General features: G+C 44.8%; 1 protein-coding gene across 1 annotated transcript in view; it reads left to right on the top strand.

Annotated features, from left to right (window-relative positions):
• Positions 1-23,738, top strand: part of GUCY1A2 (guanylate cyclase 1 soluble subunit alpha 2) — a 370,353-nt gene that overhangs the window by 154,194 nt on the left and 192,421 nt on the right. The gene's annotated exons all lie outside the window — the stretch shown is intronic.

Here is a 23,738-nt window from a genome sequence, read left to right as displayed (position 1 = left end):
CTGATTCCCCACCTATGCTGCGAAATACATTACCAAAGTCACCGTTTTCGCCTGTCAATCAGGCTGGTCAGGTCGGGTGGGTGTGGTGACATCGCTGTTTCTTCCCCAGCTTTCCGTTGGTGGCGTAGTGGTGTGCGCATGTCCAAGTGCCGAATCCACTGCGCGCAGGTGAAGAAAAAGCGCGCGATCTGCGCTATTACCCTTGTCATCGGTGGGGGCGGCCATCTTCCTCAGGCCGCGCGTGCGCAGATGGAGTGCTCTGCTGCACGTGGCTTCAGGAAAATGGCCGCGGGAGGCCGCGCGTGCGCAGATGGAGATCGCGGCGGCCATTTTCCTGAAGCCGAGATGCAAACTCGGCTTTGGGAAAATGGCCACCGCGATCTCCATCTGCGCACGCGCGGCATCCCGCGGCCATTTTCCTGAAGCCCCGTGCAGCAGAGCACTCCATCTGCGCATGCGCGGCCTCAGGAAGATGGCCGCCCCCACCGATGACAAGGGTAATAGCGCAGATCGCGCGCTTTTTCTTCACCTGCGCGCAGTGGATTCGACACTTGGACATGCGCACACCACTACGCCACCAACGGAAAGCTGGGGAAGAAACAACGATATCACCACGCCCACCCGACCTGACCAGCCTGATTGACAGGCGAAAACGGCGACTTTGGTAATGTATTTCGCAGCATAGGTTGGGAATCAGGGTACACTACATACACTATTGTAACGCACAGCGCAGGCCCTATTTAACAGTATTTTTATCTCAATCTGAAAAAACGGGGTGAAAGGTTCCCTTTAACACATGTGGAATTATATACTTAACAAAAAAGTGTGAAACAACTGAAATTATGTCTTATATTCTAGGTTCTTCAAAGTAGCCACCTTTTGCTTTGATGACTGCTTTGCACACTCTTGGCATTCTCTTGATGTGCTTCAAGAGGTAGTCACCGGGAATAGTTTTAACTTCACAGGTGTGCCCTATCAGGTTTAATAAATGGGATCTCTTGCCTTATAAATGGGGTTGGGACCATCAGTTGTGCTGTGCAGAAGTCTGATGGATACACAGCTGATAGTCCTACTAAATAGACTGTTAGAATTTGTATTATGGGCAAGAAAAAAGCAGCTAAGTAAAGAAAAACGAGTGGCCATCATTACTTTAAGAAATGAGGGTCAGTCAGTCCGAAAAATTGGGAAAACTTTGAAAGTGTCCCCAAGTGCAGTGGCATTAAACCATCAAGCGCTACAAAGAAACTGGCTCACATGAGGACCGCCCCAGGAAAGGAAGACCAAGTGCAGCGCCCCAGAGACCTGGTCGTTGCAGTATGGCACTCTGCCGCTAAGGAGAGTGGCGGTAAGTCTGATGGCACTAAGGAGTTCGCCTGACCAGGTATCACCAGAACACATTACACTTCACACTCCGGCCACTAGGGGGAGAAAAAGGCTTTATTTATTGGGCCACTCCTCACACTGGTAAAACTAGAGTCTGGGGAGGAAGTTAGTCAGAAGCTGACTGGGTTGGAACCATGCAACATCCCGTGGCAGGGGGTGTTGCAGGGAGAAGGCACAGGTGGGTCCCTGTCAGGCGTGGGAACCTGGCAGGTGCCTAGCGAACAGAACGTAACGGAACCGCGCCTGCACACCCTGCGGCGGTATCCAGGAGAGAGACACGAAGGGAAGGATATTGTGGAACAGTGTAAATGAGATCAAGCGCAAAGGAGAGCCAGTAGGAGTCGTGCCGAGAGAGAGAGGCAACATCTTACTGAGGCGCGTAGTCGGTGGCCGGAACACCGTAGGAGTAACTGACTTCAGGCCTTACTTCAAACTCCGCCGGACAGTTAATTATAGGTTGGCTGTCTACCTTAAATTTCCTAAGAAGACATAGGGGGCAACATTGGGAGAGGGGCGTCTCTAGGGTCCCGGAAGACCTCCAAGCCTTCCCGTCATACGGGTGATTCCTAGCCAAAACATACTGGGGGACGAGAAACTAGTAACATCTGGAACTGAAGAGAGAGAGAGAGCTGTAGAGAACGAACGAACGAGAACAGCAGTTGTGAGGACTATTCCGAATGCTCAGCAGGGTAGGACTACAACACACAGGCACTAGTGGTAGGCAACGATTTCCATCTGCGAAGGAAACTCTGGATGTGCCCATCGGACCGGCTGGTCTCTGATAGCCCTGTTAAACGTGCTCTGGATTGAGGATCCTGAAGTCTTCAGTAAATAGGTAAAGAGACTGCAACCCTGTGTCCTCGTTATTGCCTGCACCTCACACCATCACCATCCACCTTACTGGAAGCCCTGGGGACATACTTCACCTGTGGGAAGTTATACCGTCCAGCTGCCATTCCATCACCCCAGCGGACCCCACAGCAGCGTCGGTCACCCTGACCGAACACCACAGGTGGCGTCACGAACCCCTGACAGACTGCACCACCACCTCCATTGGACGCCCCTTAGCAGGGTCGTGGACCGGGTCTAGCCACCGTGACAGCCTCAGCACCGAACCAGAGAGGCCCGGTACCGAGAACTCGTGGCCCTGTGTCTGGGGGCGATCGACAAGAGTCACCTCTGCTTCTGAGGATAAGTTTATCCGAGTCACCAGCCTCAGAAATCACAGGTTAGCAGCAGCTCCGATTAGAGACCAGGTCAATGCCACACAGAGTTCTAGCAGCAGACACATCTCTACAACAACTGTTAAGAGGAGAATTTCTGCAGCAGGCCTTCATGGTATAATAGCTGCTAGGAAACCACAAGGAATGGACATTAGACCAGTGGAAATCTGTGCTTTGGTCTGATGAGTCCAAATTTGAGATCTTTGGTTCCAACCACTGTGTCTTTGTGCGATGCAGAAATGGTGAACGGATGGACTCTACATGCCTGGTTCCCACCGTGAAGCATGGAGGAGGAGGTGAAGAGGTGTGATGGTGTGGGGGTGCTTTGCAGGTGACACTGTTGGGGATTTATTCACAATTGAAGGCATACTGAACCAGCATGGCTACCACAGCATCTTGCAGCGGTATGCTATTCCATCCGGTTTGCGTTTAGTTGGACCATCATTTATTTTTCAACAGGACAATGACCCCAAACACACCTCCAGGCTGTGTAAGGGCTATTTGTCCAAGAAGGAGAGTGATGGGTGCTACGCCAGATGACCTGGCCTCCACAGTCACCAGACCTGAACCTAATCGAGATGGTTTGGGGTCAGCTGAACCGCAGAGTGAAGGCAAAAGGGCCAACAAGTGCTAAGCATCTCTGGGAACTCCTTCAAGATTATTGGAAGACCATTCCCGGTGACTACCTCTTGAAGCTCATCAAGAGAATGCCAAGAGTGTGCAAAGCAGTCATCAAAGCAAAAGGTGGCTACTTTGAAGAACCTAGAATATAAGACATATTTTCAGTTGTTTCACACTTTTTTGTTAAGTATATAATTCCACATGTGTTAATTCATAGTTTTGATGCCTTCAGTGTGAATGTACAATTTTCATAGTCATGAAAATACAGAAAAATATTTAAATGAGATGTGTCCAAACTTTAGGTCTGTAGTGTATGTGCACCTTGTTTTTCAGTGCTCTGTTTCTGATCTATTGCAGTCCTTGCTTGGACCTTGACTTTGACAGTCCGTTTACCTAGCCCTTTTGTCTTGATCAGTTACCTTCCTGGAATTCTGACCTCGGACTGTTACCTGACTGTGCCTTGTCTTACTCCTCTGTTTATGACAAGCTATCTTGGTATCTGGCCCCTGACCTCTTGACTACCTTGTCTCATGACTTGTCCATGAGTAGTGGCTCAGCATCACAGCTTATATGTGTTGATACACTAGTGGAGGCAGAGCTGAACAGTATTGTTTGGTGCTACATTCATTGGTGTATCAACACCCAGAAGCATACAATTATAGCATCTTGTCCTGGTCAAGCAGCCATGTTGGTAGTACATGGACCAAAGCCCTGGCAACCTTCCCTGCAGGCGTCCCAGAGGCCTCTTCTGATTAATAGGCCCGGCTTGTAACAGGAGATTTGTTCCAGTGACCATGAACTATTGACATGGCCACCAGTCAGGGTTCAGCACTTCTTTTTGATTATCTTTAATTCTGACCCTTTTTTTGGGTTCACTGATGAACCCTGCACCATTTAAAAGTGGAAATATGTCAAGACTTGATGTGTGGATGAGGTTATCTAACACATACATTATAGAGATCTTTTACAGTTGTCTTCTCATGTATCAACAAAAACTCTGAGTATAGATTTTACGTCTATACCTCTTGTATATGGCTCAATTAACTTGTACGTTAATACATGTGTGAATTTTGGATTATTATGAGGTCTGCCATTAGAAAACCCATATGATCCTTTAGAGCATACATGACTCCACATCTGAGGTTTCCAGATATAGGTCATACAGGTCACTTGGGAAATGTTTAGGTGTTATTTTTTATATTCTGCAGCATATACAAGTGTTTTCTGCTGGCATGTAATACAGTTTTTTGCTTTTAAATGCAAATCTTTTAGGGAATTCCAGCATGTAAGAAGAGAATAGCTGGCTCTGAGAGTTACCCTGGTAGTACCATTTCACTTACAGTATATAGGGTGCCAACATCTGTGCCTAAGTAGGTATAGGTTCTTTTAGGGTGTACTAAGGCCTAATAGGCACCTTTTTATACAGTCTGATCCTAAGGATTGTCGACAGGTTATTCTCTTTAAATCTCGCTCTAGTCTTTAAAAATTTTCTCCGAGTGGCGTACCCTAGGCTAACTATCCCACATAGTGTTGTCTTTTTTGAGAGAGACCCTCTGGCTGTCCCTAACCCTTACATCATAGCTGTCTGCAGTCATTAAAAGTACTTATTTCATCCAGCAGACATTACAGTACATTGAGGAGACATGCACCTGCATTCAGATGTATTATTTCTTACCTTTCCTCTTGACTCAATATATCTAGATATCTGGCTATGAAATGACAAACTTTTTTTTTTCAAAATTCCCCCCTCCAAAAAAAGTTGAGTTTTTTAATGTTATGAGTGGCTATGTTTAGCCACCCAGATATTATGATAGAAATTGTATGATTTTGGTAGCATTTCGCAGAATATCACATTTAATTTTGTTTCGGACTTCAATAACCAAATTCAAAAAAAGATAATGGCGAACACATCTGTATCTCAATGCGTCATCTTTTCTGGTTAGCATCAAGCTTACCATTCCCAATGCCTGGTGGACTCTGGGCACTATTTGTTCTGTTCAATAATTTTTTTGAACATCTCTATAAAGTTCAGTGAACTCATACATGTACTGTGTATATATATATACAGTACGGACCAAAAGTTTGGACACACCTTCTCATTTAAAGATTTTTCTGTATTTTTATGACTATGAAAATTGTACATCCACGCTGAAGGCATCATAACTATGAATTAACACATGTGGAATTATATACTTAACAAAAAAGTGTGAAACAACTGAAATTATGTCTTATATTCTAGGTTCTTCAAAGTAGCCATCTTTTGCTTTGATGACTGCTTTGCACACTCTTGGCATTCTCTTGATGAGCTTCAAGAGGTAGTCACCGGGAATGGTTTTCACTTCACAGGTGTGCCCTGTCAGGTTTAATAAGTGGGATTTCTTGCCTAATAAATGGGGTTGGGACCATCAGTTGTGTTGTGCAGAAGTCTGTTGGATACACAGCTGATAGTCCTACTGAATAGACTGTTACAATTTGTATTATGGCAAGAAAAAAACAGCTAAGTAAAGAAAAACGAGTGGCCATCATTACTTTAAGAAATGAAGGTCAGTCAGTCTGGAAAATTGGGAAAGCTTTTAAAGTGTCCCCAAGTGAGGTGGCAAAAACCATCAAGCGCTACAAAGGAACTGGCTCACATGAGGACCGCCCCAGGAAAGGAAGACCAAGAGTCACCTCTGCTTCTGAGGATAAGTTTATCTGAGTCACCAGCCTCAGAAATCACAGGTTAACAGCAGCTCAGATTAGAGACCAGGTCAATGCCACACAGAGTTCTAGCAGCGGACACATCTCTACAACAACTGTTAAAAGGAGACTTTGTGCAGCAGGCGTTCACGGTAAAATAGCTGCTTAGCTGCTAGGAAACCACTGCTAAGGACAGGCAACAAGCAGAAGAGACTTGTTTGGGCTAAAGAACACAAGGAATGGACATTAGACCAGTGGAAATCTGTGCTTTGGTCTGATAAGTCCAAATTTGAGATCTTTGGTTCCAACCGCCGTGTCTTTGTGCGACGCAGAAAAAGGTGAACGGATGGACTCTACATGCGTGGTTCCCACTGTGAAGCATGGAGGAGGAGGTGTGATGGTGTGGGGGTGCTTTGCTGGTGACACTGCTGGGGATTTATTCAAAATTGAAGGCATACTGAACCAGCATGGCTACCACAGCTGTTATGCTGTGCTATCAGGCAACACAGTGTGCAGTAATCAGCGCACATACAGTGATATGGCAATAACCCAAAAACAATAGAACAAGCTCTGAGACGTGGAATCTCTGCAGACTGCAATACCTGAACCTATCCTCACACAACTAAAAGCAGCAGTGGATTGCGCCTAACACTACCTATGCAACTCGGCACTGCCTGAGGAGCTGACTAGCCTGAAGATAGAAATACAAGCCTGACTTGCCTCAGAGAAATACCCCAAAGGAATAGGCAGCCCCCCACATATAATGACTGTTAGCAAGATGAAAAGACAAAACGTAGGAATGAAATAGATTCAGCAAAGTGAGGCCCGATATTCTAGACAGAGCGAGGATAGCAAAGAGAACTATGCAGTCTACAAAAAACCCTAAAGCAGAACCACGCAAAGGGGGGCAAAAAGACCCACCGTGCCGAACTAACGGCACGGCGGTGCACCCTTTGCGTCTCAGAGCTTCCAGCAAAAGAGAATAGCACAGCTGGACAGAAAAAACGGAAACAAAAACAAAGTAACACTTATCTAGCAGAGCAGCAGGCCACAGGAAAGATGCAGTAGCTCAGATCCAACACTGGAACATTGACAAGGAGCAAGGAAGACAGACTCAGGTGGAGTTAAATAACAAGGCAGCCAACGAGCTCACCAAAACACCTGAGGGAGGAAGCCCAGAGGCTGCAATACCACTTGTGACCACAGGAGTGAATTCAGCCACAGAATTCACAACAGTACCCCCCCCTTGAGGAGGGGTCACTGAACCCTCACCAGAACCCCCAGGCCGACCAGGATGAGCCACATGAAAGGCACGAACAAGATCTGGGGCATGGACATCAGAGGCAAAAACCCAGGAATTATCCTCCTGAACATAACCCTTCCATTTGACCAGATACTGGAGTTTCCGTCTAGAGACACGAGAATCCAAAATTTTCTCCACAATATACTCCAATTCCCCCTCCACCAAAACAGGGGCAGGAGGCTCCACAGATGGAACCATAGGTGCCACGTATCTTTTTAACAACGACCTATGGAATACATTATGTATGGAAAAGGAGTCTGGGAGGGTCAGACGAAAAGACACCGGATTGAGAATCTCAGAAATCCTATACGGACCAATAAAACGAGGTTTAAATTTAGGAGAGGAAACCTTCATAGGAATATGACGAGAAGATAACCAAACCAGATCCCCAACACGAAGTCGGGGACCCACACGGCGTCTACGATTAGCGAAAAGCTGAGCCTTCTCCTGGGACAAGGTCAAATTGTCCACTACCTGAGTCCAGATCTGCTGCAACCTGTCCACCACAGAATCCACACCAGGACAGTCCGAAGACTCAACCTGTCCTGAAGAGAAACGAGGATGGAACCCAGAATTGCAGAAAAATGGAGAGACCAAGGTAGCCGAGCTGGCCCGATTATTAAGGGCGAACTCAGCCAACGGCAAAAATGACACCCAATCATCCTGGTCAGCAGAAACAAAACATCTCAGATATGTTTCCAAGGTCTGATTGGTTCGTTCGGTCTGGCCATTAGTCTGAGGATGGAAGGCCGAGGAAAAAGATAGGTCAATGCCCATCCTACCACAAAAGGCTCGCCAGAACCTCGAGACAAACTGGGAACCTCTGTCAGAAACAATATTCTCAGGAATGCCATGCAAACGAACCACATGCTGGAAGAACAAAGGCACCAAATCAGAGGAGGAAGGCAATTTAACCAAGGGCACCAGATGGACCATTTTAGAAAAGCGATCACAGACCACCCAAATGACCGACATCTTTTGAGAAACGGGAAGGTCAGAAATGAAATCCATTGAAATATGTGTCCAAGGCCTCTTCGGGACCGGCAAGGGCAAAAGCAACCCACTGGCACGTGAACAGCAGGGCTTAGCCCTAGCACAAATCCCACAGGACTGCACAAAAGCACGCACATCCCGTGACAGAGATGGCCACCAGAAGGATCTAGCCACTAACTCTCTGGTACCAAAGATTCCTGGATGACCAGCCAGCACCGAACAATGAAGTTCAGAGATAACTTTACTAGTCCACCTATCAGGGACGAACAGTTTCTCGGCCGGACAACGATCAGGTTTATTAGCCTGAAATTTCTGCAACACTCTCCGCAAATCAGGAGAGATGGCAGACACAATGACTCCTTCCTTGAGGATACTCGCCGGCTCAGATAACCCCGGAGAGTCGGGCACAAAACTCCTAGACAGAGCATCCGCCTTCACATTTTTAGAGCCCGGAAGGTACGAAATCACAAAATCAAAACGAGCAAAAAATAACGACCAACGGGCCTGTCTAGGATTCAAGCGCTTGGCAGACTCGAGATAAGTAAGATTCTTATGATCAGTCAATACCACCACGCGATGCTTAGCTCCCTCAAGCCAATGACGCCACTCCTCGAATGCCCACTTCATGGCCAGCAACTCTCGGTTGCCCACATCATAATTACGCTCAGCAGCAGAAAATTTCCTGGAAAAGAAAGCACATGGTTTCAACACTGAGCAACCAGAACCTCTCTGTGACAAAACCGCCCCTGCTCCAATCTCAGAAGCATCAACCTCGACCTGGAACGGAAGAGAAACATCTGGTTGACACAACACAGGGGCACAGCAAAAACGACGCTTCAACTCCAGAAAAGCTTCCACGGCAGCAGAAGACCAATTAACCAAATCAGCACCCTTCTTGGTCAAATCGGTCAATGGTCTGGCAATGCTAGAAAAATTACAGATGAAGCGACGATAAAAATTAGCAAAGCCCAGGAATTTCTGCAGACTTTTCAGAGATGTCGGCTGAGTCCAATCCTGGATGGCCTGGACCTTAACCGGATCCATCTCGATAGTAGAAGGGGAAAAGATGAACCCCAAAAATGAAACTTTCTGCACACCGAAGAGACACTTTGATCCCTTCACGAACAAGGAATTAGCACGCAGTACCTGGAAAACCATTCTGACTTGCTTCACATGAGACTCCCAATCATCAGAGAAGATCAAAATGTCATCCAAGTAAACAATCAGGAATTTATCCAGATACTCACGGAAAATGTCATGCATAAAAGACTGAAAAACAGATGGAGCATTGGCAAGTCCGAACGGCATCACCAAATACTCAAAATGACCCTCGGGCGTATTAAATGCCGTTTTCCATTCATCTCCCTGCCTGATTCTCACCAGATTATACGCACCACGAAGATCAATCTTAGTAAACCAACTAGCCCCTTTAATCCGAGCAAACAAGTCAGATATCAATGGCAAGGGATACTGAAATTTCACAGTGATCTTATTAAGAAGGCGGTAATCAATGCACGGTCTTAGCGAACCATCCTTTTTGGCTACAAAAAAGAACCCTGCTCCCAATGGTGATGACGATGGGCGAATATGTCCCTTCTCCACCAGGGATTCTTTCACATAACTGCGCATAGCGGTGTGTTCAGGCACGGACAAATTAAATAAACGACCCTTAGGGAATTTACTACCAGGAATCAAATTGATAGCACAATCACAATTCCTATGCGGAGGTAGGGCATCAGACTTGGGCTCTTCAAATACATCCTGAAAGTCAGACAAGAACTCTGGGACGTCAGAAGGAATGGATGACGAAATAGACAAAAATGGAACATCACCATGTACCCCCTGACAACCCCAGCTGGTTACCGACATAGAGTTCCAATCTAATACTGGATTATGGGTTTGTAGCCATGGCAACCCCAACCCGACCACATCATGCAGATTATGCAGTACCAGAAAGCGAATAACTTCCTGATGTGCAGGAGCCATGCACATGGTCAGCTGGGCCCAGTACTGAGGCTTATTCTTGGCCAAAGGTGTAGCATCAATTCCTCTCAACGGAATAGGACACCGCAAAGGCTCCAAGAAAAATCCACAACGTTTAGCATAATCCAAATCCATCACATTCAGGGCATCGCCTGAATCCACAAACGCCATGAAAGAATACGATGACAAAGAGCATATCAAGGTAATGGACAGAAGGAATTTGGACTGTACAGTACCAATGACGGCAGAGCTATCGAACCGCCTAGTGCGCTTAGGACAATTAGAAATAGCATGAGTGGAATCACCACAGTAGAAACACAGCCTGTTCAGACGTCTGTGTTCTTGCCGTTCAACTTTAGTCATAGTCCTGTCGCACTGCATAGGCTCAGGTTTACTCTCAGACAATACCGCCAGATGGTGCACAGATTTACGCTCGCGCAAGCGACGACCGATCTGAATGGCCAAGGACATAGACTCATTCAAACCAGCAGGCATAGGAAATCCCACCATGACATCCTTAAGAGCCTCAGAGAGACCCTTTCTGAACAAAGCTGCCAGCGCAGATTCATTCCACTGAGTGAGTACTGACCACTTCCTAAATTTCTGACAATATACTTCTACATCATCCTGACCCTGGCATAAAGCCAGCAAATTTTTCTCAGCCTGATCCACTGAATTAGGCTCATCGTAAAGCAATCCAAGCGCCTGGAAAAACGCATCAACATTACTCAATGCAGGGTCTCCTGGCGCAAGAGAAAACGCCCAGTCCTGTGGGTCGCCGCGCAAAAAAGAAATAATAATCAAAACCTGTTGAATAGGATTACCAGAAGAATGAGGTTTCAAGGCCAGAAATAGCTTACAATTATTTTCGAAGCTCAGGAACTTAGTTCTGTCACCAAAAAACAAATCAGGAATAGGAATTCTTGGTTCTAGCATAGATTTCTGATCAATTGTATCTTGAATCTTTTGTACATTTATAACGAGATTATCCATTGAGGAGCACAGAGCCTGAATATCCATGTCCACAGCTGTGTCCTGAAGCACTCTAATGTCTAGGGGAAAAAAAAAACAAAAAAAAACTGAAGACAGAGCTGAGGAAAAAAAAAATGATGTCAGGACTTCTTTTTTCCCTCTATTGAGAATCATTGGTTTGGGCTCCTTGTACTGTTATGCTGTGCTATCAGGCAACACAGTGTGCAGTAATCAGCGCACATACAGTGATATGGCAATAACCCAAAAACAATAGAACAAGCTCTGAGACGTGGAATCTCTGCAGACTGCAATACCTGAACCTATCCTCACACAACTAAAAGCAGCAGTGGATTGCGCCTAACACTACCTATGCAACTCGGCACTGCCTGAGGAGCTGACTAGCCTGAAGATAGAAATACAAGCCTGACTTGCCTCAGAGAAATACCCCAAAGGAATAGGCAGCCCCCCACATATAATGACTGTTAGCAAGATGAAAAGACAAAACGTAGGAATGAAATAGATTTAGCAAAGTGAGGCCCGATATTCTAGACAGAGCGAGGATAGCAAAGAGAACTATGCAGTCTACAAAAAACCCTAAAGCAGAACCACGCAAAGGGGGGCAAAAAGACCCACCGTGCCGAACTAACGGCATGGCGGTGCACCCTTTGCGTCTCAGAGCTTCCAGCAAAAGAGAATAGCACAGCTGGACAGAAAAAACGGAAACAAAAACAAAGTAACACTTATCTAGCAGAGCAGCAGGCCACAGGAAAGATGCAGTAGCTCAGATCCAACACTGGAACATTGACAAGGAGCAAGGAAGACAGACTCAGGTGGAGTTAAATAACAAGGCAGCCAACGAGCTCACCAAAACACCTGAGGGAGGAAGCCCAGAGGCTGCAATACCACTTGTGACCACAGGAGTGAATTCAGCCACAGAATTCACAACACACAGCATCTTGCAGCGGCATGCTATTCCATCCGGTTTGCGTTTAGTTGGACCATCATTTGTTTTTCAGCAGGACAATGACCACAAACACACCTTCAGGCTCTGTCAGGGCTATTTGACCAAGAAGGAGAGTAATGGGGTGCTACGGCAGATGACCTGGCCTCCACAGTCACCAGACCTGAACCCAATCAAGATGGTTTGGGGTGAGCTGGACCGCAGAGTGAAGGCAAAAGAGCCAACAAGTGCTAAGCATCTCTGGGAACTCCTTCAAGATTGTTAGAAGACCATTCCCGGTGACTACCTCTTGAAGCTCATCAAGAGAATGCCAAGAGTGTGCAAAGCAAAAGGTGGCTAATTTGAAGAACCTAGAATATAAGACATAATTTCAGTTGTTTCATACTTTTTTGTTAAGTATATAATTTCACATGTGTTAATTCATAGTTTTGATGCCTTCAGTGTGAATGTACAATTTTCATAGTCATGAAAATACAGAAAAATCTTTAAATGAGAAGGTGTGTCCAAACTTTTGGTCTGTATATATATATATATATATATATATATATATATATATATATATATATATGTCACCTAGGATACAAGGATATTACATAAGGTGACAGCGTTATAGGTAATGATATAAAGTACCGTGCGCACAACTATATAAGGGTGCCTGGGTAGGTTCTCACACCATAGGTACGTATAAAAGTAAACCCAGCACTCATCTTAAGTGATCAAAATGGGATTTAATGTAGTTCACTGTAGTAAAGAAACGTTTCGGTCTTGACCTCAGACCTTCATCAGTTACTACAAAATAATAATAATGGTAATATAATGCAAAAAACAACCAAACAATACAAAATAAATAATAAATAAAGTATATACAATGAGGTACATGTAGAACAGGTCATAAATAGATAACAATGGGATATAGCTGAACACCAGAGAACTTAAGGTACTGTCACACTAGACGATATCGCTAGCGATCCGTGACGTTGCAGCGTCCTCGCTAGCGATATCGTCCAGTGTGACAGGCAGCAGCGATCAGGCCCCTGCTGGGAGATCGCTGGTCGGGGAAGAAAGTCCAGAACTTTATTTTGTCGCTGGACTCCCCGTAGACATCGCTGAATCGGCGTGTGTGACACCGATTCAGCGATGTCTTCGCTGGTAACCAGGGTAAACATCGGGTAACTAAGCGCAGGGCCGCGCTTAGTAACCCGATGTTTACCCTGGTTACCATCCTAAAAGTAAAAAAACAAACACTACATACTTACCTACAGCCGTCTGTCCTCCAGCGCTGTGCTCTGCACTCCTCCTGCTCTGGCTGTGAGCGTCGGTCAGCCGGAATGCAGAGCGGTGACGTCACCGCTCTGCTTTCTGGCTGCCCGGCGCTCACAGCCAGACCAGAGAAGCAGAGCGCCGAGGACAGACGGCTGAAGGTAAGTATGTAGCGTTTGTTTTTTTACTTTTTAGGATGGTAACCAGGGTAAACATCGGGTTACTAAGCGCGGCCCTGCGCTTAGTTACCCGATGTTTACCCTGGTTACCGGGGACCTCGGGATCGTTGGTCGCTGGAGAGCTGTCTGTGTGACAGCTCTCCAGGGACCAAACAGCGACGCTGCAGCGATCCGGATCGTTGTCGGTATCGCTGCAGCGTCGCTATGTGTGACGGTACCTTTAGGGTGTCCCACAATAGATGTGTATTTATGTAAGTACCTATGTCTCATGGGACTACTAATCTGTAAATCGGGCAAAAACAAGAGCAAGAAATGGTAATAGGATATACTGACACATACCAGTGTATTAAGGTGCTGATTCGCTGAGAGCGTCAGTGGATCACAATTAGATCACTAGTTCTATTATAAAAGAGAGACCAATCAACAGAGACACATATCTGGTGGTATAGATTCTTGGAGGGGAGAAAAGAGAAAACACATACCGGAGGAGTTTTTTGTAGAGGATATATATTGCGATATTCAAGTCTGAAAAAAGTAGATGTGCCAGGTTGAAGTAAAAATCCGGGATAAACGCAAGTGAGGTAGGTATATATATACAAACCAAAAGTTTGGACACACCTTCTCATTTAAAGATTTTTCTGTATTTTCATGACTATGAAAATTGTACATTCACAGACCGAAACGTTTCTTTACTACAGTGAACTATATTAAATCCCGTTTTGATCACTTAAGATGAGTGCTGGGTTTACTTTTATAAATACCATTGTAGGTAATGTCACACAGCAGGTGGGGGAGCCCCCTTACAGATTTTGACTTGGGGTCCTGTAGATAACATTTGTGGGGATACCTACAGTCACATTATGTAGAAGCTCAATGATTTGCAATTGGCGAAGTGCACAAACAGTACTTGTATATCAAAGCGAATAAATAAAGTTTACTAATTCTCCTACACATGAGGACGGGAATACTCTGGACCTGGTTTTCTCCCGTCCCGGCTTGCTGCACAACTTTACTAACTCTGTTGTGAATTCTGTGGCAAAGCTCCCTCCTGTGGTCACAAGTGGTACTTCGGCTGATTCTCTCTGAGCTTCTGTTGGTGGAGGGAAGTGGTACTGCGGCTTCTGAGTTTCCTCCCTCAGGTGATCTGGTGAGGTCGTTAGGTGCTTCTCTACTTAACTCCACCTAATGGTTTGATCCTTGCTTCCTGTCAATGTTCCAGTGTTGGACTTGTTTTTCCCTGGATCATTCCTGTGGCCTGCTGCTCTGCATAGCTAAGTTCTTCTTTGCTATTTGTTTGCTATTTTTTCTGTCCAGCTTGTCTAATTTTTTGCTGGAAGCTCTGGGACGCAAAGGGTGTACCTCCGTGCCGTTAGTTCGGTACGGAGGGTCTTTTTGCCCCCTTTGCGTGGTTTTCTTTAGGGTTTTGTGTAGATCGCAAAGTTACCTTTTCTGTCCTCGCTCTGTTAAGAAAGTCGGGCCTCACTTTGCTGAATCTATTTCATCTCTACGTTTGTCTTTTCATCTTAACTCACAGTCATTATATGTGGGGGGCTGCCTTTTCCTTTGGGGTATTTCTCTGAGGCAAGGTAGGCTTATTTTCTATCTTCAGGCTAGTTAGTTTCTCAGGCTGTGCCGAGTTGCATAGGCAGAGTTAGGCGCAATCCACGGCTGCCTCTAGTGTTGTTTGGAGAGGATTAGGGATTGCGGTCTGCAGAGTTCCCACGTCTCAGAGCTCGTTTTATGATTTTGGGTTATTGTCAGATCACTGTATGTGCTCTGACCGCTATGTCCATTGTGGTACTGAATTGCCTCTCATAACAGTACAGTAAGCCAAAAGTACTAATGATTCTCAATAGAGGGAAAAAAGAAGTTCTGAGACCATTTTTTTTTCTTTGCACTGTGTTTTGCCTTTTTTTTCCCCTAGACATTTGGGTGGTTCAGTACACAGGTGTAGCGATGGACATTAGAAGTCTGTCTTCATCTGTGGATCAGCTCTCGGCAAGAGTACAAAAGATTCAAGACACAATATTGATCTGAAATCTATGTTAGAACCAAGAATTCCTATTCCTGATTTGTTTTTTGGAGATAGAACTAAGTTTCTGAGTTTCAAAAATAATTGTAAATTATTTCTGGCCTTGAAACCTCGCTGCTCTGGTGATCCAGTTCAACAGGTTTTGATTGTTATTTCTTTTTTGTGCGGCGACCCTCAGGACTGGGCATTTTCTCTTGCGCCAGGAGAGCCTGCATTGAGTAATATCGATGCGTTTTTCCTGGCGCTCGGATTGCTGTACGATGAACCTAATTCAGTGGATCAGGCAGAGAAAAATTTGCTGGCTCTTTGTCAGGGTCAGGATGAGATAGAGGTATATTGTCAGAAATTTAGAAAGTGGTCCGTGCTCACTCAATGGAATGAATCTGCGCTGGCAGCTATGTTCAGAAAGGGTCTCTCTGAAGCCCTTAAGGATGTCATGGTGGGATTTCCTATGCCTGCTGGTTTGAATGAGTCTATGTCTTTGGCCATTCAGATCGGTCGACGCTTGCGTGAGCGTAAATCTGTGCACCATATGGCGGTATTACCTGAGCTTAAACCTGAGCCTATGCAGTGCGATAGGACTTTGACCAGAGTTGAACGGCAAGAACACAGACGTCTGGATGGGCATTGACTTGTCTTTTTCCTCGGCTTTCCATCCTCAGACTAATGGCCAGACCGAACGAACCAATCAGACCTTGGAAACATATCTGAGATGCTTTGTTTCTGCCGATCAGGATGACTGGGTGTCCTTTTTGCCTTTGGCTGAGTTCGCCCTTAATAATCGGGCCAGCTCGGCTACCTTGGTTTCGCCATTTTTCTGCAATTCTGGGTTCCATCCTCGTTTCTCTTCAGGACAGGTTGAGTCTTCGGACTGTCCTGGTGTGGATACTGTGGTGGACAGGTTGCAGCAGATTTGGACTCATGTAGTGGACAATTTGACCTTGTCCCAGGAGAAGGCTCAACGTTTCGCTAATCGCAGACGCCGTGTGGGTCCCCGACTTCGTGTTGGGGATCTGGTTTGGTTATCTTCTCGTCATATTCCTATGAAGGTTTCCTCTCCTAAGTTTAAACCTCGTTTCATTGGTCCGTATAGGATTTCTGAGGTTCTTAATCCCGTGTCTTTTCGTCTGACCCTTCCAGATTCTTTTTCCATACATAACGTCTTCCATAGGTCATTGTTGCGGAGATACGTGGCACCTATGGTTCCATCTGTTGATCCTCCTGCCCCGGTTTTGGTGGAGGGGGAATTGGAGTATATTGTGGAGAAGATTTTGGATTCTCGTGTTTCTAGACGGAAACTCCAGTATCTGGTTAAATGGAAGGGTTATGCTCAGGAAGATAATTCCTGGGTTTTTGCCTCTGATGTCCATGCTCCCGATCTTGTTCGTGCCTTCCATGTGGCTCATCCTGGTCTGCCTGGGGGCTCTGGTGAGGGTTCGGTGACCCCTCCTCAAGCGTGGGGTACTGTTGTGAATTCTGTGGCAAAGCTCCCTCCTGTGGTCACAAGTGGTACTTCGGCTGATTCTCTCTGTGAGCTTCTGTTGGTGGAGGGAAGTGGTACTGCGGCTTCTGAGTTTCCTCCCTCAGGTGATCTGGTGAGGTCGTTAGGTGCTTCTCTACTTAACTCCACCTAATGCTTTGATCCTTGCTTCCTGTCAATGTTCCAGTGTTGGACTTGTTTTTCCCTGGATCATTCCTGTGGCCTGCTGCTCTGCATAGCTAAGTTCTTCTTTGCTATTTGTTTGCAATTTTTTCTGTCCAGCTTGTCTAATTTTTTGCTGGAAGCTCTGGGACGCAAAGGGTGTACCTCCGTGCCGTTAGTTCGGTACGGAGGGTCTTTTTGCCCCCTTTGCGTGGTTTTCTTTAGGGTTTTGTGTAGACCGCAAAGTTACCTTTTCTGTCCTCGCTCTGTTAAGAAAGTCGGGCCTCACTTTGCTGAATCTATTTCATCTCTACGTTTGTCTTTTCATCTTAACTCACAGTCATTATATGTGGGGGGCTGCCTTTTCCTTTGGGGTATTTCTCTGAGGCAAGGTAGGCTTATTTTCTATCTTCAGGCTAGTTAGTTTCTCAGGCTGTGCCGAGTTGCATAGGCAGAGTTAGGCGCAATCCACGGCTGCCTCTAGTGTTGTTTGGAGAGGATTAGGGATTGCGGTCTGCAGAGTTCCCACGTCTCAGAGCTCGTTTTATGATTTTGGGTTATTGTCAGATCACTGTATGTGCTCTGACCGCTATGTACATTGTGGTACTGAATTGCCTCTCATAACATAACTCCCCTCTCCCGCTCTCGGACCACAACCTTCTTTCCTTCTCTGTCAAGAATTGTCTCCTCACCCAGGACACCCCCACTTACCACACTTATCAGAATACACGTACCATTAATACCCAGCAGCTTGTGGACAATCTCCACACATCTCTAGCCCCCATCTCCTCCCTCTCCTGTCCAGACTTAGCATTGTCACACTTCAATAATACACTGAAGAATGCCCTAGATGAAGCAGCACCTTCTACACGCAGAAAGACCCGACAGACAATGGCAGCCCTGGCACACTATGCTAACACGCTTTCTTCAGCGTTGCTCAAGATGTGCAGAGCGGCAGTGGAGAAAATCTCTCTTAGCAGAAGACTTCATCCACTATAAGGTCATGCTCAAAACCTATAACTCTGCCCTTTATCTGGCCAAACAATCCTACTTCACCACTCTCATCACCTCACTATCCAACAACACAAAACGACTTTTTGAAACCTTAAACTCCCTCCTGAAGCCTAAAGTACAGGCCCCCATCACCAACCTCAGCGGTGAGGATCTGGCCACTTATTTCTTAGAAAAAATCAACCACATACATCAGAATATCTCAGCGCAATCTCCTCAGTGCTTGGATCCCCTTCCCTGCCGCACCTCAAGCTCACTAGACATCTTTGAGCCTGTTTCAGAAGAAGAAGTTTCCAAGCTCCTCGCTTCTGCTTGGCCTACAACCTGCAACAGTGACCCCATTCCTTCACATATCCTGCAGTCTCTCTCACCAGTGGTCACCACTCACCTGACTAAAATATTTAACCTCTCGCTTTATTCAGGCATCTTTCCCTCCTCATTTAAACATGCCATCATTACCCCTTTACTTAAAAAGCTATCCCTGGACCAGAGCTGCACGGCTAACTACAGACCTGTCTCTAACCTTTCCTTCATCTCTAAACTCCTGGAACGCTTGGTCTAATCCGTTATCTCTCGGATAACTCTGTTCTTGACCCCTTACAATCTGGTTTCCGCTCTTTACACTCCACTGAATCTGCCCTCACTAAAGTCTCTAATGATCTAATAACAGCTAAATCCAAAGGTCATTGCTCTCTGCTGATTCTCCTGGATCTCTCTGCCGCATTTTGACACTGTGGATCACCAGCTCCTCCTCCTCATTATGCTCCGCTCCATAGGCCTCAAGGACACAGCCCTCTCCTGGTTCTCCTCCTACCTCTCTGACCGCTCCTTCACTGTATCTTTGGCCGGCTCCTCTTCCTCTCCTTGTCCCCTTACTATCGGGGTTCCACAAGGCTCAGTCCTAGGTCCCCTCCTCTTCTCTCTTTACACGGCCCCTATTGGACAAACAATCAGCAGATTTGGGTTCCAGTATCATCTCTATGCTGGTGACACCCAATTATACACTTCTTCCCCTGACATCACCCCTGCCCTAATTCAAAATACCAAGGATTGTCTGTCTGCTGTCTCTAACATCATGTCCTCCCGCTATCTGAAAATAAATCTCTCCAAAATGGAACTTCTTGTGTTTCTCCCTTCTACTAACCTCACTCTACCCAACATCGAAATTACCCTGGAGGGTTCAACCATAACTGCCAAGCAGCATGCCCGCTGTCTTGGGGTGATATTCGACACCGAACTTTCCTTTACTCCCTATATCCGATCACTCACTCGCTCTTGTCACCTGCATCTTAAAAACATCTCCAGAATCTGACCTTTTCGCACCGTTGAAACTGCTAAGACTCTTACTGTCGCTCTTATTCATTCTCGTCTGGACTACTGCAACTCTCTTCTGATTGGTCTCCCTCTTACCAAACTTTCTCCTCTCCAATCCATCTTGAATGCGGCAGCCAGGGTCATATTTCTGTCCAGCCGCTTCACCGATGCCTCCATCTTGTGCCAGTCATTACACTGGCTACCTATTCGCTACAGGGTCCAGTATAAACTCGACTCTCTCACCCACAAAGCTCTCCACAGTTCTGCACCGCCTTATATCTCCTCTCTCATCTCTGTCTATCGCCCTAAACGTGCCCTCCGTTCTACAAATGACCTAAGACTAACATCCCCTGTAATCCGAACCTCACACCTCCGTCTCCAAGACTTCTCTCGTGCTGCGCCAGCTCTCTGGAATGCACTTCCCCAGACGATCAGACTGATACCTAGCCCCGACCTATTCAAGCGCGCTTTAAAAACCCATCTCTTCAAACAAGCCTACCACATCAGCTACTCAGTAAACTAACTTTGCCCTGTTCCCTCCTTCCAAAAATTACTCTGAATCTGCACCCTACTACTCATCTGTCTCCACACCCTCCATGCACTCGATACTTGACTATTGCACTTAAACACACGGGCTGATGACCGGATCATGCAGCTTTGTATGAAAATCCCTATTTATTATAATTGCCAGACCTGAAATAACAATCACTTTTCACCTATTGTGTCCCCCCATTTCCTTGTAGATTGTAAGCTTGCGAGCAGGGATCTCACCCCTAATGTCACTGTTTAAATTGCCTTAACTCGTACCGAATTTATTGTTTGCACATGTCCCCGCTTAATTGTAAAGTGCTGCGGAATATGTTGGCGCTATATAAATAAAAATTATTATTATTAAATAAAGGCTAGAATTTGATGGACGATCTGTAGCACAGGATCTGAATATTGAAATAAATAAGGGATTATTTTATTACGAGATTCGAAGAAATTATTCCTTTGTGTATTCAGAGCTATTATCATGCAAAGCGTCTGAAAAGAGACGCGTTACTGTATGTGGCAATTATTTTGGCTATAGCGGAGTCCGCTCGCTTGATCTCGCCTTGGAAGGTTTACAATTTTCTGTATCATTTCATGCCTGCTTGTTATATTACACAGATCACGGTTCCATTGACTGAATAAAAGCTTTCACATTAATGACTTAAGCCAATGGATGAGTCAAATTAAAGAGCAAATTATTCGACTACACAATAATTTATCCTTTAGAAAATGTCTTTACCAATGGTTTAGATAAATGATTGCGGCAAGGTAAAAGCAAACTGCTTAAAGAGGTTGTCAGGTTTACAAAATCTAATTCCCACAAACTATATTCGAGCATTCAGAGTTAGTAGGTCAGAGTTGAGAGCATCGAAACAGAGGGCCTCACACTATGGAGGACCCCAGCATCCATGCATTATAAGAACAGACCTTTCAATTCTACGGTACCCACCCATTTGCTTTTAATACATAAAGGTACTCTTTATTTCATGCACACATAATGGAGGTATAAGAAATAGCACCATGTGGTGCTTTCTCAAAGCATGAACAGCTCTTTCTTGATGGCATGTAATGCATCATTTCTCCTGCGGGGGCACTGCAGGGAGATCAAACACTTGCTGTTGGTTCTTCCGATGATCTTTCGTAATCCTAGTGGTGGGACAATGTGTCATCAGCTTGATGTTAGAGGACTTTTCTAGCAAAAAAGATTAATGACCCATTCAGCTTACAGTCATTTACTGCATACATAAGGGTATAAGGCAGCAGTGGACATTAAGCTTGGATTAGATGCCATGGCTTTTATTACTACTATTATTAGGATAATAATATGTAGACATTGTGTTTTTTTACATTTAGGTGTAATAGATAGATATGGAGATAGATTTGGACATCTTAGGGAACAAAGTCCCATTTACTTTTCATGTGGTTAAAGATGTTTTCTAGAACTTTATTAAAGCTTCCAGAGAGAAGGTCTAGTTTTAAAATAAAGAAATTCGTATTACTCACCACTCTGCACCCTAGGTGCTCCAGGGCCGCTGTTCCAGTGGTCTCCAATGGGACTAGAAGTGTTTAAGTCCCATCCATTCCGAAGCCACCAAACGGCTACCGGGTAAGACAACTGATGGATTGAATGTACTTCTATTGGAGAAGATGTCCCAACCATCAGTCATCTGATCCTGCTCAATGGTCAAATGAGTGAATGCACTTTCTTCCCTTAATTTTAGAGCGAATCGTTTTGAAAATACCTATTATGTCCCCTGGTAGAGTGTCTGTAAGTTTGTACATTGCCACATTTCAAAAATAGTCACCCTTAGAAGCAGTGCATCCACTGTACTAGGGGGATGGAGCATGTCCTGATTTCTCTCAGTAGATTTTATATCTTATTTGAGAACAAAAAAAGTCAATATACTTTTATTATAAAATACTCATTATAAAATGGTATGTTTTCAGGCATAGGGTAGACTTCTTGGTTTATGGGTGGAGACTCGGAGAGTAAGCACTCCATACTCTACATATTTGGAGCGTGAGGCCTAAAGCCAATAGAAGTGTCCAAGATCATGATCCAATTCCAGATTTAGCAAAAAATGTCAAGCATTTTCCTTATTTTCTTCCCACAGTTTTCAGTTTCCAATTAGATTCTTAATCCTTCCTTTCTGCTCTCAGTTATCTACAGCAGATCGACTTGGTTTTTTGTAATTATGTTGAATATTTAAGAAGTAATTACCCCTGTAATTGCTGTCGGTGACTGCCCCTGCTTAATTAATTCTCTTAATCATGTTCATACATCTCAGTGAATGCTTTAAAAAAATATTATTGGTAATTCAAAGCAAGAAATCATTTATTTACAGTGTATAATTAATGATAGTTGTTAGAATAAAACTACTGCCTTCATGTTCCACTACGGTGGTGATGATAGTTCCTCCGTTCATCTATTGGGGTGCATTCAACATTGGGACCTTTGGTATGATATTGTAGAATGATACTTGTCAAACCCCTTTGTAAAATTACAGTACTAACATAAAAAAACATTATTTGTTGGGTAGAAAACCAACAATTAAGTCCCCAGACCAGTTGTCTAAACCTATTAATACCTCAGAGAGGACTCCTAAGCACTTTTAGATGCCATGTTGACCCCTACGCTTAATTAAGACCCCAGATCAGACTCCTAAAATAATTTCAGATTTCACACATGACCACTAAAATTAAGTCATACCCTATACCAGACCCTAAAAGGAATCAGAACACAGATCACAGTTGGAAATCGTTCAGAAACTCTTTGAATAGAAAGTTAAAATAGATCTTTTTCCAACTTTTACAGATTATTATGACCGTAATTATCTTCGTTTTACAGTTCACTGTGAACACAGGTAATGTGATCATTTCAGAATTATGGGCTGTAGTCATGTGTCATGTATAATTGTATTTATTTATTGCAATTTTTCCATGTGTCTGTAAAAAAAATGTTGGCTGTCCATGAAAAAATAATCATGTTGGCAACCCTGCCCCAGACTGGACCCCAAAATAAATTAAAACCTGAGAACAGAGTGCTATGGTATATTAGTTCAAAACCTGGACCGTACTTCTAAAATTATATATGACGTGAGTGAAAGCCTGAAGAAGGTATTTTTAATTTTCCAGGCCAATGTTTCAATCTGCATTTTGGCCTCTTGTTTAGGTTGCTTTTTGGAAACTTTGATTAGTTGTTTTGTGTCCTAGAAGATAGTTAAAAGATTAATCTGGGCAAAACTAAAACCCAATGTATGGGACGTATTTAGTGATGGCAGAGGCTGATGGATGCCAGACCCCAAGTGATGTGATATGGATGTAGATTCTCTATTTTTGTGGCTTGACTTAAATAATAGGTATAGCTCCTTAATAAAAAAAAAATTAAAAAATGGCTAGAATAACCCACCAGCATCAGAAGGAAATTCCCAGCTTTCCATTCCAGTATACCTAAGTCCAGTGGAAGTCATCACGTTGCCTTTGGGTAACGTCACAATGCTTCTCAGAGCCAAAGGCCACAACCTGACAGTGTATTTTTGTGGACTAAGGCCTCTTTCACACTTCCATTTTTTGCAATCCGTTGCAATCTGTCGTTTTGGGCAAAAAACGGATCCTGCAAATGTGCCCATAGACTTGTATTAGCGACGG

The sequence above is a fragment of the Ranitomeya imitator genome, chromosome 3 (assembly GCF_032444005.1).
Source record: "Ranitomeya imitator isolate aRanImi1 chromosome 3, aRanImi1.pri, whole genome shotgun sequence".
In the NCBI taxonomy this organism is placed as follows: Eukaryota; Metazoa; Chordata; class Amphibia; order Anura; family Dendrobatidae; genus Ranitomeya; species Ranitomeya imitator.
The sequence above is the reverse complement of the archived record's forward strand: the minus strand, read 5'-3'. Positions and strand labels throughout refer to the sequence as shown.